A 17,276-nucleotide genomic window follows, 5' to 3' on the forward strand; every position below is an offset into this window, starting at 1 on the left:
ACTAACGGAGATGTAAAAGCGATCCAACATTTCTAAACAAAGTTATCGTTCACACGGACAGATAGATGGACAGACAGACAAAGGAACAGACGGACAGACCAACCGGCAGGCGACAGATAGCAATGCAAAATTATAAACGATCTTTAGGATCGTTAATAAACGGCAAAAGTGTAAAATTATGGAACATGTAAAAAACGGTTTTTTGTTTTTTTTACAATAACTTTTTTTGTAAGCGGTACAGAAAAAATTCCTTCCTTGGTACAAGACTCGACACCATAACGAACCAAATAGCGAAAAAAGTAGAACAATAGCTGTTAAGATAAAGAACTAGTAGCGTCGCAAAACGGGCGGACGGACGGACGGACGGACAAAGTGGCCACAATAGCGCATTTTTGTTTTTTTTTGTGGAAATGCGCTAAAAAGGTATTTCATGTTCAACTAAAGTTGCACCTCTCCAAACAAACGTGAACATTATAAGTGAGGCCGAATTTCCTTGTATACCTATAAATGTAATATAATCTTAAAGTGGAGAATGGTGATATCCGTGTGTGGAGTTGCGTGAAAAAAATAGAACACGTATGTGCTAAAAAACTTACAACCCTCTAAAATTATAAGTAAGACAATAATCCCTTAAAATTCGGCACTTCCTTTCTGAACTGTTCACAAATGAAAGTTTTCGTTGTTTTCAATTAACGATTCAGGCATAAACAAAGAATAATGAAGATTCAAAGTTAACTTTTGACTGAAATAAGGGAATAAATCAATAAATATAAAAAAGTATCCACGAAAGAACAAATGTAAAAAACACAAATTCAAGTCAAAAGTCACTGACGTGTTCATTAGCTTTTAAAAATTGAAAGAAAAATGAGGAACAAAATGGAAATAATTACTGAAACGTGAAATTTGTACGCTAATATTTTCTTTCTTTTTGGTTGCGAGAGTTGAAGAAAACGTTGTCCTTTTAAAAGGGTTCTTTATTAATCTTTTTTGTTGAACACACTTCATTAAGCTCGCTTTATTTAACTGTCGTTAAAGACATTCTTATATCGCGTTAATTTGACATTACAAGGTAAGTGAAATGTTTCTTCTTATTATGAAGGCTTGAATGGTTTAGTTAAATAAATTTTAATTATATTTGCAAATTTGCTAACTCCGGATTCAATCTTAATTAAGAAGCTAAGATTATTTAAATTACCTTATTAGGAATTTATACAAAGGCCGTATCCATGTAAAACTTGTGCTTAGAAGTGTAACTAAAGGAATCAATTTCGTAGGGAATTTTCGTTGAATGATATATTAATTCTTATGGCGTTTCGCAGGCGTGTTGGTAATAGGGGAAGAAAAACCGGAAACGCTTAACGTTACAGTTTAATATAATATTTATAACTTCGCATACAGAGCAATTTACTAAATCAAACCCGGGGCGAATTTCGAACCGCGCCTCAATTTTAGAAGTTGACCAACGTAACCTAATTCTAACGCAAACGGTGTTGAATCTTGATGCGGTTTTCTCTTAATCCCTAGTACGCCCTTGAGAAATTATCTCCGCAACTTTACCCCTAGACGGGCCTAACTTATGCATTGTTCGGGAAAACGAATTTCGCTATTAAATAAATCCTTTAAGGTTTTAGTTTGTTAATGGTAATTTTGAGACGCAAATGAAATTTATGGAGTTTGCCCCGCTTACGCTTTCAAATCGTAACTTATTCCGACCATTAATTATAATGAAATAAGCGGACTAAGTGTATTTGAATTTGAGACTTAAAATTATAATTTACAAGAAACGATTTAAGGCGTTTCGTTATGAGGATTTTCTCATTTGTCTGTAAAGTAAGCTTCTCGGTGAAGCAAAACGTCGAAAGCTCAACTCCTTCCTTGTAAAATGTATTGAAAACGCTTTTTGCGATTGGAAGTTTTATGTAATTTACCCAACCATACATAAACGACTAAAAGCAACTTAAAAAATGAGAGTACGAGATGATTTACACATCTACCTAGATAAAACTAAGCATATTTTTATAATATTAGCACGTTTTTGTGCCAAAGATTAAGTTTAAAGCGTTGTGATACACTCAACCATCTAATGCTAAATTTATTTATTTATTTAGCTTTGCATACTATTTTACATGTAATTCTCCCGACTGTTCAACACCAATTAAACTAAACTTTTAAAGTAAAACTGCACTTTGGTACATGAAGTTGTTCCCCAGGTGGTGTATTTAAAAACGCTCCACCTTTAATAACTGAGGAGTGGTTGCCTACATCCAACTGCTGTCTTGTAAGATTAGAATAATAATAATTAATAATGACTACGTAAAAACCTCCCTTGATGAATTTATTATGCACATTCTGACCACAAAGTTTAGTTTAAAATTCAACATTGTTTTTTAAACACAGTTTGGGTGGTCTAATTTGACAGTTACATGCAACGCAACAACCCCTTGGAACTGTAACGTTCTCGAGTTGCTGAAATATAGATAACGCTAAATTAGTTTTTACAAAATGTTTGTCAGATTACGACGTTACAAATTACGTGCGTTTACACAAAACTGCTGTAAACGAGTTAAACGTTTAAAATTGCTTTTTCAGACTTTAATAAATAAACGCTGAATCATTTACCTCACCCCAGAAGCGTTCTTACAGCATTTACGTATTTTTAAACCCGCATTAATTAAGGCTTAATGTGCCGCTGAAAATTACGTAAGCGGTGGTCTTTGGTGGACTCTTAAAAGTTACGGGAAGTTATAAGTATTTCGGCCGTATAAGTACATTTGCAGTGAAAATTCGAAGCAATTGGGATTAAAAATGCAGAAACCTTTATAATCTACTGTGGATTGATATGTCTATACGTTCTGTTGCTCCATTGAATACTGTAAAACCCGTGACACATACGACAGCACAACCACCGGAATTTAAAATAGTACATGCTGATTTACCAGAATCGAAAACAAAATAAATAAAACAAAACGTATCAGTGGTTGGTGATGTTAATAGTTGCTCAAATATTTATATAGACACCACACATGCAGCTTAAATTCAACTAGGGTTTAAATAAGTTACCAAACTGCATTCAATGTTTCTGTATTCAAGAACAAACCGACAAAGAATTATAATCCTTCCTTTGGAATAATATTCAAAGACTGTGTTACTAGCTATATGATGTAAAAAATTTAATGATTATGAAAACGACAGCATACATGCAGTTCGTGGTAAATTTAAAAGAAACTCGAAGGAATACTTTACTTTTTAACAGTTTGGTATTGCAACAAAAATAATTCAAGAATCGGAATACCTCACCCTACGCGAAAATACTTCAATTTACATGATATTTCGAAACTGCATATTCACATCACGTTAGCAGCCAATCAATTAGCATAAGAAATGAATAAACAAATAACTCCGTGTCGTTTTGATGTTAGTAAACCAAAGCAAAACGTTTGATTAGGCTCGTTGCTAAATTAAAGTGCGTAGATTTTGATATGGAGATAAGGGATGTGCGACTTACCATACCAATTGGAGTCGAACCTTTGATTAGTTTTTTGCATTCAACTATGATTTGTAGCGATCGCTTATTATGCTTTTTTTTAATTTATGGTAATTACAGATATGGGTTTTTATACAAAATATATCAAAAAACTATTATCGAATCTCGAATCTTTTGAGAATTGTGAACGTGCATCGCTAATATTATGCGACTTCTCTACAGCCGTAGATTTCGTTCCCCCCTATCCAGAATTTTCTTTTCGTTTAAGCGACAGTGTAGGAAATGCGTTATGATAGATGATATCTATTCAGATTTAATTGATACAAAACATGGTGTATCTCAAGGATCCATTTTGGAGCATCTACTTTTTATTGTTTACAAATGACTTTTTTGCGTAGGTGTACCCTAACCATTGTGTGCCTTAGGTTGTCGATACTTCTTTCGTGTTCAACAATAAAGATACAAATTCATTAAACTCGACCATCAGCAACAATATGTTATATCAGACACAAAATTGGTTTACAATAAAAACTAATAAAGAAAAAAACAATTAATTACTTTATCTAAGAACAGAGTATTTGAGAAATAGTGTCAAAGATCGATTACAATTTTTTGTGACCTAACAAAGGCTTTTGACTGTGTCAACCATAAAGTCTTGATTGAAAAATTAGAGTTTTATGGAATCCGGGGTGTAGTCTCGGAATGGTTCCTATCCTACTTATCGGGAAGATCTCAGTATGTAGAAATAAAGTGCAAATCCAATTCCAAGATCACAAAGTTCTCATAGTGCCTTTTGCCGATGAACATTGGCGTACCACAGGGCTCGATTTTAGGGCCAATCCTGTTTCTTTCATTTATCAACGATATTGTTTTCATTTTGAACTCTGTAATCATGTATGCGGATGACACTACTGCAATAGTTTCCGGTAAAACTATTCTTGATCTACAACAACGGGCAAGTGGAATTCTATCGACGCTTCAAGAGGGGTTTAATTTTAACAAACTTCATTTAAACAATAGCAAAACGTACTGCATTTTATTTTCTTCTATTTCTCCCACCACCGATGTATCCCTTCTTGCTAATATTCCAGTGCAACAATCAGGGAAATACCTGGGAATGTGCTTGGATACAAAATTAAACTGGAAGTGCCACTGCTTATGCTTGATAAAAAAGCTTAATGTTTGTTGTTTTCAAATCCGTAGTATCAGACAGTTGATTGGTGTATATTTCACATTGTCCTTCTATTATGCGGAGGTTCAGTCAAGGTTATGTTACGGTGTTCTTTTCTGGGGATCATCTACACTGGCCGCTAAAGTTTTTATTGTACAAAAACGTATAATACGATGTTTATTGGGCATAAAGCAGCGGGAGTCATGCCGACCATATTTCATCAAATATAACATCCTCACCCTTCCATCGCTATATATATTGGAAGTATTAACACATATCTACAAAAATAAACACCAACTTAGGCGCAACAATGAATTTCACTCGTATAACACCCGAAATAAAGGAGACCTTAGTATACCCATGGCAAGGTTAAAAATCTCAAAACAATCTCCAAACTCTGTAGGAATCAAACTATTCAACCACCTCCCAACCTCAATTAAAAACCTGCATACGCTCAAAGATTTTAAAAGATCAATAAAAAATATTCTAAGCGAAAATGCTTTTTACACTGTCGACGAGTTTTTAGAAGTAAGTAAGTGCTCAAGGTTTTAAGTTATGTTATGTTATCTTTATGTTAAATTATGTCAATGTTTTCTTTCCCTTTTTCTTTCTTTTTTCTTCATTTTGTGACATGTCCTAATACAATATTATATTGTCAACAGGAAACACTAAAAGTTATGAGTTATGAGTTACAGCTGGGCGAATTACATCGATCACGTTGGATGACAATCACCAACATCTTGTTCTGAGGAACCTGAAACGGTCAATTAGTATCTAGGTACCACAACCCTTAAGTCTTGGTTTATTTCAGTCACACCTTCTTTAAAACGTTAAAGTATTGCATTTAACCATGTAAGAAACTCATTTCTCAGAAAAACAATAAGAATGCAAAGAAAGCAAATTTTAGTGAACCTCTTAACCAGCATTTTTAGTAAGGATCACGCGGCAGCCACAATTCAAGATTCTTAAAGTTACTGCCTCGTAATTACCAAAATGGGGAACATTTTTGTAATGGCAGACACGTTCCAACTACGGGCTTGCCACGTGGCAGTTAGGTGATAGAAAAGTGGCTTGCTTTTTTTGTGTAAGTAGTTCCAACTCTGTCTTTTATGATTGTGTGTGTATGATTGTTCCTATTTTTCCTGTCTTTCCTCTAACTCTGTAATACTAATAATTTACGTTTATATCTGTACGTAATATTCTAGGTATTATTTATTACTAGGGTACTGAATTAGCATAATTCGCAGACAAAAAATAAAACGCTTGAAATTTTATTGTTAGATATAGGTGTTCTACCTCCGCCATTGAAATATTTCATATTTGAGGAACAAAGGTGCGGAAATTACATAATATTTATACCCTGAACACATTTTTTATCAGTGTTGGGTACCTAAAACCAATAAATTACATATTGAATGGTTAACTACGAGGCTAACTTTAAAATTACGTTTTTAAGGGGAACTGCCCATAATTTAAATTTATGTCCAATCTCGATATGAGATCGAGTAGATTTGGGGGAATGTAAGGCGACCGACCTTCACTTAAGTCAAATTAAAGACTGGAAACCTAACACCCCATAGGTATGAGCATTCGCTAAATACTAATTTATTTCTAATCAGTCTTTGGTTTATATAAAATTAATTTCCGTACGTATCTAAACAGTTGTGACCTAACTATCTACTTATATAAATCTTTCATAATAATTAATGTGCATTCATATACTGACCTAGTGATCATTCATTTATAATTTGCAAACGATGCGTACTTGCACCTAAGTGTTATTGTAACTTCTATGCAATACATGTTATTCTAAATATATTACTTAATTACTCTGTTCAATCCAGATTATTCTTAGAAACATTCTGCCGGTCGCGATGTTTGTGTTCAAGTTCAACTACTGGTTGAATATTTAAATGTGTAATTTACAACGTTTATAGGTATGCATATGTATTCTAGCATAATAAAATTTATTATTATTATAGCTATTTTTTTCTATACGTGTTTTATAGGTTGGAAATTGACCGACGGGATTTTGGCACGGCTAGTATTTGACCAGCGAACATTTCACCGGGCGGGATTTTTACCAGGCGAACAATTTTCCGGCTGGCAATTGACCGTCGGGGAATTGACCGTGAACATCGCCTCGTCTAATACCACTAGTTTGTGCGGTTCTTTATCTGTTTTCCTATACCATATTATACACTGTGTATAATAAGTAGTGTCACTTAAATGGGAGCAAACTTTCGCAATGAAAAGTCTAAGAAAATAGAAAATATGTTTTGAAATAATTATCTATATAATTCTTAATAATTGTATCTATGGTAGGATGTTTCATTTCATCCAACTGAAACCCTTCTCTACTAGGAAACTTCCGAAAAAAAAAGCTAAACTGTAATTCAACCAAAAAGTGCTATAATATATTATTGAATTCAGAATAAAGAGGGCTTTAAAAATATATAGGAAAATCAGGCCCGTATTAAAAAATTAACAACGCCACCCTAAAAAGCATTGATAGCTGCTGTGAAGAAGTGTCATTGGTTTTGTTTTAGGTCAAATATTACCCCAGAAAAAAATAGTTAGAAGCGAAAAACGCTGGTTTCTACATTTCTATATTCTGCTTCATTTATTACGATTTTAAATGGGCGTCAATACTAAGACTTCAAATATGTTACACAAACAAGAATATTTAAATTGAGTTTTCACGTAACGAATTAATTAAACAAAAAGAAGGAAATATTTCCATATTCAATACGGTTAATTTAATATGAGCCAGTTTTTGGGGTAAATCGGCTTAAAATCAATTTTAAATCTTGGAATAAAGCGCTATTCAAATTTAGTATACACATCCGCTTTCTTTAAAAACCTTAACTCACAACGTTGTGGAGATCTTTCAGGAAACTTTAATCGGTTTCAGATTCTTTGCGTGAACGTGAATAATTGGACTTCATAAAATGAGGGTAATCGATAGGAGGGGTTCATCATTTGCCAATATTACGGCTGATAAGTCGTATCAAACTATGGCATTTATTAATTTGATCTGAGCCAAAGAGTAATATCAAATATTTTGAAATATCACGTTAATAAAGCAGGGCAAGTGATTGAAAAGTGAAACCCCTACCCCATTCAATATCTCTGCAACAGGACGTAATTTGAATTTTCCTGCTACAAATTTAGATACGCATACCAAAAACATGAAAAGTGTCAGGATCTGTTCATATTTCAGGAATGCCGTAATTTGACAGTATTTGTGACCAATCGATCAATTCCAATTTGATTAACTTCGCGTGTAATTTGTACATATGTAAAAAACATGCGGGTGTACCCTTATGGATTAAACAGATTAATTAATCATCTTCAATTCTTTTTGTGTCGTATCTATAAACAAGAACGATTAGGGTACTTAATTACGAAATAAAAATACGAATTTGAACCACAGGGAACAATTAATATGCAATTATCCGGATTGGGATTATTTTTTATTCACATCGGATCCAGCTCTCTTTAAAAGCACAAGCACTATTCACATGAATAATTAGGATTTCGCCGAACCATACGATCTCGGTAATCCCATTGAAACTTCTTGATGAAATTGGTTATCTTGAGGATGTATAACTTTATATGGGCAACAAGCAAGCTTCGATGTTACATTATGCGAGTGCGGGTGAAAATGACAGCGACCTCCTGCCGATCTATAGAGCAATACTTAATGCTTATTAGGAGTTCCTGTATTAATTTAGTATGCAACGTAAGCATATTTCCGCTTCCTTAAGGAAGGTGTGCTGTATTCGTATCTGGAATAACGAAGTAAACATACTATTTCGAACTGGAAGAAAATGTGCCTTTTATTTTAAAAAACCAAAGATGAAAATTCACAAAGCCATTTTCTTTGCTTCTTATTTAACGTGTCGAGACTACTTGTAGCTAATCATAGTAAAATACATGAACTACTAACGTAACAATTTCGATCATTTAATTAAAAGTCCTTGGATAAAATAACGTATAATACGTTAGTGAACTTATAAACAAAAGATACTTTCCTACATTAAGAATAAAAGGCATGAATTGCGGAAATGTTAAACCTCGTGGAGTGGAAATATATCTCCTGTAAATGATTGATGGCCCAAATTCTATTTTTATTCAAATATAGCTCCCATAAATTCATTGTGTAATTTTAATTCCACGTTTCCTAAATATTGGTTTAGTATAGTGCTCTATTTGTCTATGAACCGTTTTATGGCGATTACGTTTAAAAAATGTATAGGCACACGTTCACCGTGGCACAATTGAAATGTATCTCGCTTTTGTTACCTTTGAAATACATGGAGTGCTTTATGGCCGCCATTTCCATATAAATTACCGTTATCGTAGACCTACGCACATACCGATAAAATTGGTACTTCTTCCGCTTAAATTTGGTGTAATTTAAAACTTCGCCCATTTGAAATTCATTTATAGGTATAGTAAATATGAATTGTACGAAAGGCATACTATTCTGACAGTACATATATTGAAGTGAAATTAGTGCTTATGAATTCAATGTGCTTAGCTTGAAACTTAAATATCATTTGTATACCTATACCTATATTGGAAAAGAAGATAAAAATATTAAATTAAGGCAGATAGGTACATACGATGCGTGCAGTTAAACAAAATATTTAAATATTTAAAAATTATGGTGCTGTTTGCATCATCCATTCAATTCCATATAACCAATTACATAGTTTATATTATGATATAACTATGTAATTTCAGAATCTTTGCTTTTTACAAAACCATCTACAGACGCCCTCGCCTTATTTTTGAATCATTTAATTAACTCTAATTCACGATGTCCACACTCATGTTATGGGGTGGGTAACATGTCTCTGAAGGTTCGTATTATTGTCAACAGCTAAGACTATTTTTCCGATTTTTTTTATAAATTTGAAACCGCATTAGGGAGCGTCAGAAATAAAACAGAATTTCAATCCCGGTATGGTAAAACATTTTCTCAAGTATAATTTGTTTGACAGTCACTAACAGTCAGTTTTTAATTAACTCTTATTTAGTTCGTGGCGAATGGTGCAACCTTATAGGGAGTTGACATTTGATGTGTTATCGTTTCACTTGCTTCTTCATTACGAACACGTTGGCCGACGGCTATGATTAAGTTGAGTGGTGTTGATCGCTAATAAATTCGATGTCGGTTTAATTGCAAAATCTTTAAGTAATATTTCTGGCGATTAACCGGATTTTGTGTAGTTCTCGAGTTAATGTTGGATCGAGTTGAAACATTTTTCTCTCATTGAGGAAGTTTAAATTGAGGGAACAGCACACGGTGATTCAGCAATATTAATCCGCAGCTCTATTAAACACTATGATATACTATCCAGCGCGACACAATCATACTCAACAACTTCTGCAGTTTTTCGAAACTCTAGGGAAGGCATTTATAGCAGGCGGGGGTCACGTTTAACAACCACTAAAGGCAGAGTGCTATTTAAACTTATTACAGGCAATAATTATGAAGTACTCTCAACTGCAAGACTAACCTATTGGCCTACTGACCCAAACAAAATTCTACATAAAATACGCATGTCTCAGTAACATAAATTAAAACAACCGTGTTTCAACCCAGGACAAATTATTTAATCGCGCCAGGATAATTATTTTCCCTTACAACAAACTAGTAGAGAAAAATTCCGCATTAAGTTACTTTAGATCGTTAGTGAACAAACGGAATCCATAACCATAAAATTATATAGCTTTCGATTTTGAATAAACATTACTGAAAAGTTAGCGGGTATAATTTGCCACTTAGTGAAGGTTTTCTCCTTTTCGTGTGAACTACTTTTGCTTGCTTGAGATAAACTTTTGAGGTTGGTAAAAAATTTCGTTCAGAGTTGATCCCTGGGAACTTCGGAGAAGGGAAGGTATCTAATGGCAAATTGCAATTTACTGTGAACATCATTTTTTATTGTACGAAGAATTGCATCAGCAAGTGATAACCGCCCCTAACCTCTTTGTATCAGAATCGTATCTGCAGGAGGCCATTTCTTATACGGGGTACTGTTATTTGACTTACGTAAAATTGCTTATCTTAATTATATAATAATTAAAATTCCCGTAAATTATATTGTTGGTGGAGATAAAAAGATATTAAGAAAACTTTGGTTTTGAACGGTCGCAAAAATAGCAATTCTTCGGAATCGTTAGAAAAAAAATAGTTTTGCATTTAAAGTTGTCTCCGATTTCAAGGAAGAAAAGCTGCCAAGAAAGCCAAATTTACAAGTGGAGAAAAGGTTAATAATCATAGGCTATAGAAGTGAAAAAAATTCATTACGAGTAATGTAACCTTTCAAAGAAGGAAAAGTCTAATACTCATTTTTTCAACGGTTATGGCTAAGTTCCATTTAACTGAACATTTAGCTTCATCTAAAAAATATTTTGCTCCTTCAGATTCATCCCCAAGTTCCTTAACTCCAGATACTCCTAAATAGGGACAACTAGATGGAAAAGTGGGTGTATGTCTAATCCTGATTGAGGCAATGCGATTGGTTGTTTTCCTATACCTGAATTAGTTCATAAATGATTATATTAAGAACGGAAGGGGCGCATCGAAAAGCGGTAAAATTGCAAAATGACTGACAGAAATTTGCATAAGTTCTAGATCTCTACTTACATATCCTAACAATATTGTTGTCAAAATAAACGGAATGTTGAGATTCACTTACAACTACTCTCAAAATGCAATTTATTAAATCCTACCTTAACCGACATAAAACCATAAACAAAAGGAACATGATCTCACTTTAAAACATTCAAATAACGCAATGTTATGCATGTTTCATTAGCATTACGCTAAGAATAAAAAGTAGGTAAGTAATTAGCCAAGATTCTTAGGACACTTACCTAGGAATTACCATATCTTTGCATACTATCTGACATCTGTATAATTTACGTTGGAAAGAAATGCAACAGCCCAACGTGAATCCTTGTTCTTTATTTACATTTATTCAGCAGAAACAATACGAATTTTTCCACCACCTGTTAGAAAGGAGCCCCAAAAGTGCAAAGCGAGCGCCACCGCGATACGGTATTCGTCAAAGGAAAATTAAATTTCCGTATAACGAGAAATTGTGAAGCAAGAATTTACAGAAGAATATTTAGGTTTCGGATTCGTAAATTATATTATTCCCTGTTGCATCTAGTTTAAAACTTTTGTAAAGTTCTGATTTATCGTTCTAAATATACAAGGGTAACCGTGCCTCAGAAACTTGCAGACGTCTTTGAAGTAAATCTTTAATCTGTTTAACCAATGTTTTATAATAAAGGTTTCTGAAACTGACTGAGGGAATTTTGAGATTCTTGCGTAAATAGAGATTATACACAAATAGCGAGTATTTTGGAAATTTATTTTGAATGGAATGAAAGGATGAAGTATCAAATGGGTTAAGGGGAATATTATCGGCATTAACGCCTAAATAGACTACAACATTTTCAGTACACACAATGCAATAAGTTTGGGAATTAATTTCTCATTTTAACTGCATTTTCCAACCATCGCATCGTTATTAAACTCTATAAAGTGGATAATTTCGGATTAACTTAATAGTTTGTTTGCATTTACATGAGGTTTAAACTCGGAACAATTTAATTTCGTCAAAAGTTGTGTTAATAGCTAAAGTTGGAGGACCAAAATACACTGCAATTTTATTTATAAATATAAGTGACAAAAAAACACAGAAAAGATTTCCAACATTGAATTAGTCAGTTAGGAGGAACTCAAAAGATGATTAAGAAAAAATTGGTAAAGAGTAAGTATAGCTTTATGGAAGCTTGAGATCAATGTGAAGGGGACAATAGGAGTACTGAATAAACTTTTGGTAGAAACTTAAGAGGAAATTGAGCGAAACAAAAAGAAATTGATAGAATACACATTCATTCATTTCATTTCATTCATTTTATTTATTGTGCTAAGTAATAATAATATTAAAGAAATTTACACCGGCGTGATTTGGTGATTTAGTACAATAACTATTCTTCACTTTAAAATTTACAAAATCGGTTTTGTGTTTGGTGTTATAACTGTGAATGTCACAATTCCTCAGAAGGTTGTGCTTATTTAAGTGAATGTGACATAGTAGTTTGAGGAGGTATATAGATGCCACGGGCAATATTTTTTTGCTTTTGAAGAATTCACGGCACGAAGTTCTCCCACTAAGACCAAAGATCAATCTTACTATCCTTTTTTGTAATACAAAAACCCTTTGAACATCTCATATAACATAAAAATAATTTGAAGAGAACATCTAAGAAAGATTAGGCTAGCCAGACATAAATTTTGGGGAGTACTACATTTTATAGGAGCTTGAGGGGAACTTGACAGGAATTCTATGGGAGCCACCGGAAAGTTTAAGCGGGGATTGAGAGATACTTCAAAGGGAAGCTTATGGGGAAAGTGAAAGAATTTAAAAGAAACTTGAAGAGAAAAAGAGAAAACAATAATATTTTTGCGCAAAAATATTATTTCCGTTCTGTTAAGATGGGCGATTGAAGTGAATTTATTTATCAATCATCAATGCAGTATTAATATAATAATATAAAAATATTAACAAAATAATAAGTTCAATGTAGCGGAGGAGTTCACAACGTATCGTACCCTAGGGCCCTGCGCCCAACTGCACTACTAGAAGTCCAAGTTCTCTAACCTTGTTCTAATTACCCAACTATTAGGTTCAATAAGTCGGCTCGTTTACCATAGTGTAGCAGCATTAATTATGCAAAGGAAACTAAATTTCGCAGTGAGTGGAGGTAAGAAGCTGCAACTGTAAGAGAAAATATTCGATTTGCCCAAAAAAATCCGATACAATAGAATACCGAACGCTACTGGAGATCGTTTTTTGTGCTGTAACTTTTTGACCCGATAGTCTACCTAGCTGAAAAACGATAGCGACCTTTCTTACACCCTTCAGAACATGCGTATCAAAGCGATCGGACGTTTCTAAACAAAGTTATCATGCACGCGAAGCGACAGACGGACGGACAGACAGCAATACAACATTATAAACGATCTCGAGGATCGTTAATAACGTGCTGCTGTATACTACCTAAACAAAATATAATTATAAAAAATGATACAAGTGTAACAAAAACGTGAATGGTATAATACGTAAAAAGTGGTAATTTTAAGAAAAAGCCCTTACAATGAAACATACACCTGTAAAAAACAGTTGAAATTTAAGAAAAACAAGAATTAATCAAATTTTGTTACTCAATAGTCGCTACAGTTGACAATATAAATGTAATAATCAAGGACTAAATCAAGAATGTGACAAAATAATTGTGCTCCAAACAAAACTCTATAAATAATAATTATTGCATGGATTCAGCAAAAGTGTTGGAGATGCGCTAGAGTTGCGTGAAAGAAGCAACGTTTAACGAATGAACAAGCAAAGAACATTGTTTTTTTAAAGACCTATAGGCAAAGCAACCTTTGACCAACGTATAAATCCACCGAAAAGAGCTTTTAATTTATCGTCTTTGGTTTTATAATCAATTCTGTGCTAGTCGGGGGAGCTTTTCCAAACTGATCAAAAGATTCTTTGCCAAATCGTGTATTCTCGAATTCTTGCCCTAAATAAGGTGTGAATGCGTAGCCGTAAATTTCGGAAATGATTTGCATAAACTCAATCAAAGCCACTAAAGTTTAATCCCACTTTAATTTAGGAAATAGAGACCTCATTGTCTGTGTAAGTTTCTAACATCCAGCTACCGAAGGCTCATTTAAAACCATTAAGGTGGGTTACATGAACGATTTTCTTAAGATCAAAGTTTTAGTGCCGAGATAGAGAAGAGGTGCTCCTTTAATTTGAATAAATTATACCACTTTTGAACAACCTTGTTAAGTAGTCCCTACTTCAGCTACAGTGAGAAACAAACGCGAAATGCCGCTTTTGTTGTTTCCAGCTTTATTATTCCGAACGTTTTTTTTCTTCCTAATAAACATCGTTAAGCTTTTATAATTGCCGTAAACATAAACACTACATTTCGGAACGAACCAGGAAACGTTCGAGTTTATTCTGCATGGACAATTTTTTAATTTCCTTTTTTAATTTAACAAAGCAAAAATAAGCACTGAAAATGATATTTATAATTAAATCCTCAAAGGAAGATTCATTTCGGAAAACAAGTTCCTTTATGCATCTTTAGGTTTTTGATAGCTTGATTCACGCATTTACATTTTTTTGGGTATAAAATCTTGTTCGTGAAAGATTTAAGCAGAAACTTCTCCCATTCAAAAATGGTTTATGAAGAGAATAAATAAGATATGTAAAAACTTAAATTCAAATAAAGGAATTCGTTAGCAATTTAACTTCAGGATGGCCTTTATTGCCTGGCAGCTTTCATGTTCAAGAAGACAAACTATATACCTTTCTCACCTTTCTATTTTGTGGTAATCGTAAATTTTGGTTAACGTAAAAGTTGAGCGTAATTTGAGACTTTGCCTTACACGTAAGATGAGAATATGTGACTTTATTTCATATCCTAAACCGGAAAAAAGCATTAAAATGATAGGGGTGTGAAATTACAAAGTGTACATGCAGCTTACCCCTAAATTAATTATTTTTGGTCTAAAATATTCCACATCAAAATCTTATCACAAACTTCTAACTCACAAGTGTCTACAACGCCAGAAAAATTCTGAAAAATATTTTAGCAACGTGCGAGTACCGCAAAATTCAAAATAGGAATAGAACGCTCTTCCCTGAACGCCGAGCGCGGTGTGATATAAGAATTGCATAGTCGGTCTTGCACAGGCTTCCCGCCGGTTTTGCGCGCATGCCTATTCCCATAGGGAAAAAAAGCTTTCGCTTTCCTGTAGGGATAGACCAAATTGGCCTTACTAGTTTACGATTCCTACTGCTACGGACTATTTGGTCCTTTGTTCCCGATAAAGTTAACAAAACAGGGGTGGACAATTTTTTATACAGAAGTAAATTTATAATTTATAACTTGAATTAAATTGTTAAGCGGCCAATTTTAACAAAAAAAAAACGGTTAATCTTGAGGCTGTGGTTGAAATATTAATTTCCACTGAAAATAATGCAAATTTACTTTTACGTGTAGCGTGACCTATATAATTCATTTTCAGAAGACGAGTCTTTAATCTTCCAGTTACGCTTCCGTAATTTTAATTATTTGTTAAGTGCAGTGCGAGTTTTTAATAAAGGCAATAGCATGAAGGAATCTGCCCAACTTAATAACGTGTACTGATGGATTCCAGTACATGAAAATACATTGAATTACAAAAGGATCGTACATTTTTGTTGAATTGTCCAGCTGCAATGCATTATTACATCAAACGCGAGGAATTATTATCATTTTACGTTACGTCAAACAATCGCAGGCGGTTAGAGAAAAAAGACTTGAAAATAAAAAGTTACATCTCGTGCCAAATACAAGTTAATAGTGTTGAGGTGTTGAGACGACAAACACGAAGCGCAGAAATGGTTAATACGCCGCTATGTTGGCATGAGTTTTATGCAATCATATTCAATTGTGTAGGTACCTACCGCAAAGAAATAGATTAAAAAATTTAGTTCATCCGGTGAACCAAACAAGTATTTTTATGTAGATATAGAATAAAATCCTATTCTCGTTTAATTTTTGTTTCTCACACTCCGTTCGCTTTTTAGCGCATTTTCTCTGTCCGTCCTTCCGAGGCCTTAACCATTGAATTTATAGTTATAAATTCAATGCCTTAACTACTCCTACAGTTTTCAATATATTTAGTTCGTCCTTTATTTATTTTATTTATTTATTTATTGATTTATTGAACTATTGATTTATTTATTTATTTATTGTTATTGTTGCTCAACAGACAATTCATTTACAGGTCAAAGATTTTAAACATACGTTGAAACTAAACTAATAATTAGGTAAATTATAACCCAAAATAACAAAACAAAACATTGTGTAGACAGCATGCGAAAGTAACGAATAATAACTTAAGATAACATATAATGTAAAAGTGAAACGTAGAGAAATGATGAACAAGAAATCTCAAATAAACACTGTTAACAATTATTAGTAAATAATTGTTTTATATGTATAAAAGAATCGTAATTTACAGTAGATGAAGAAGGCTACCGCTGCACATATAGTTATAAATTATCGGCTTAATCTTTTTAGTGAAAGTGACAACAGCATTTCGAAATATTTAGCTTTAAGCGATTTCGAGCGCACCAGTTTTGTATATTATGCATTTCCGAGTGTATTGCAGTTTGCAGAACTTCACAATCTGTAATATTAGAGGTATGGGAAAAAATTTTAAATCATTTACGAATAATAAATTATTACATGTTAAACCATGTGATAAATCAGTGATAAATACAAGAAATAGAAGTGGTTCAAAGTTAGACCCTTGAGGAACACCTGATGTCGCAATAATTGGATCAGATTTCTAATTATGCTGAACAATGAGACAAATATGAGGTAATAAAAGATATACTAGAGAGTTGTTGAATTTTTATTAAATTCGGTAGCTAATTATAGCTCCGGCAGCTGACCCAAGAAATCTTGACAATTAATGTGCACATGGGCAGACTGCGCAATATCAACTGTCATATTGATTAATAA

Source organism: Photinus pyralis, unplaced genomic scaffold, assembly GCF_008802855.1.
Source record: "Photinus pyralis isolate 1611_PpyrPB1 unplaced genomic scaffold, Ppyr1.3 Ppyr1.4_LG4, whole genome shotgun sequence".
NCBI classification, from domain to species: domain Eukaryota; kingdom Metazoa; phylum Arthropoda; class Insecta; order Coleoptera; family Lampyridae; genus Photinus; species Photinus pyralis.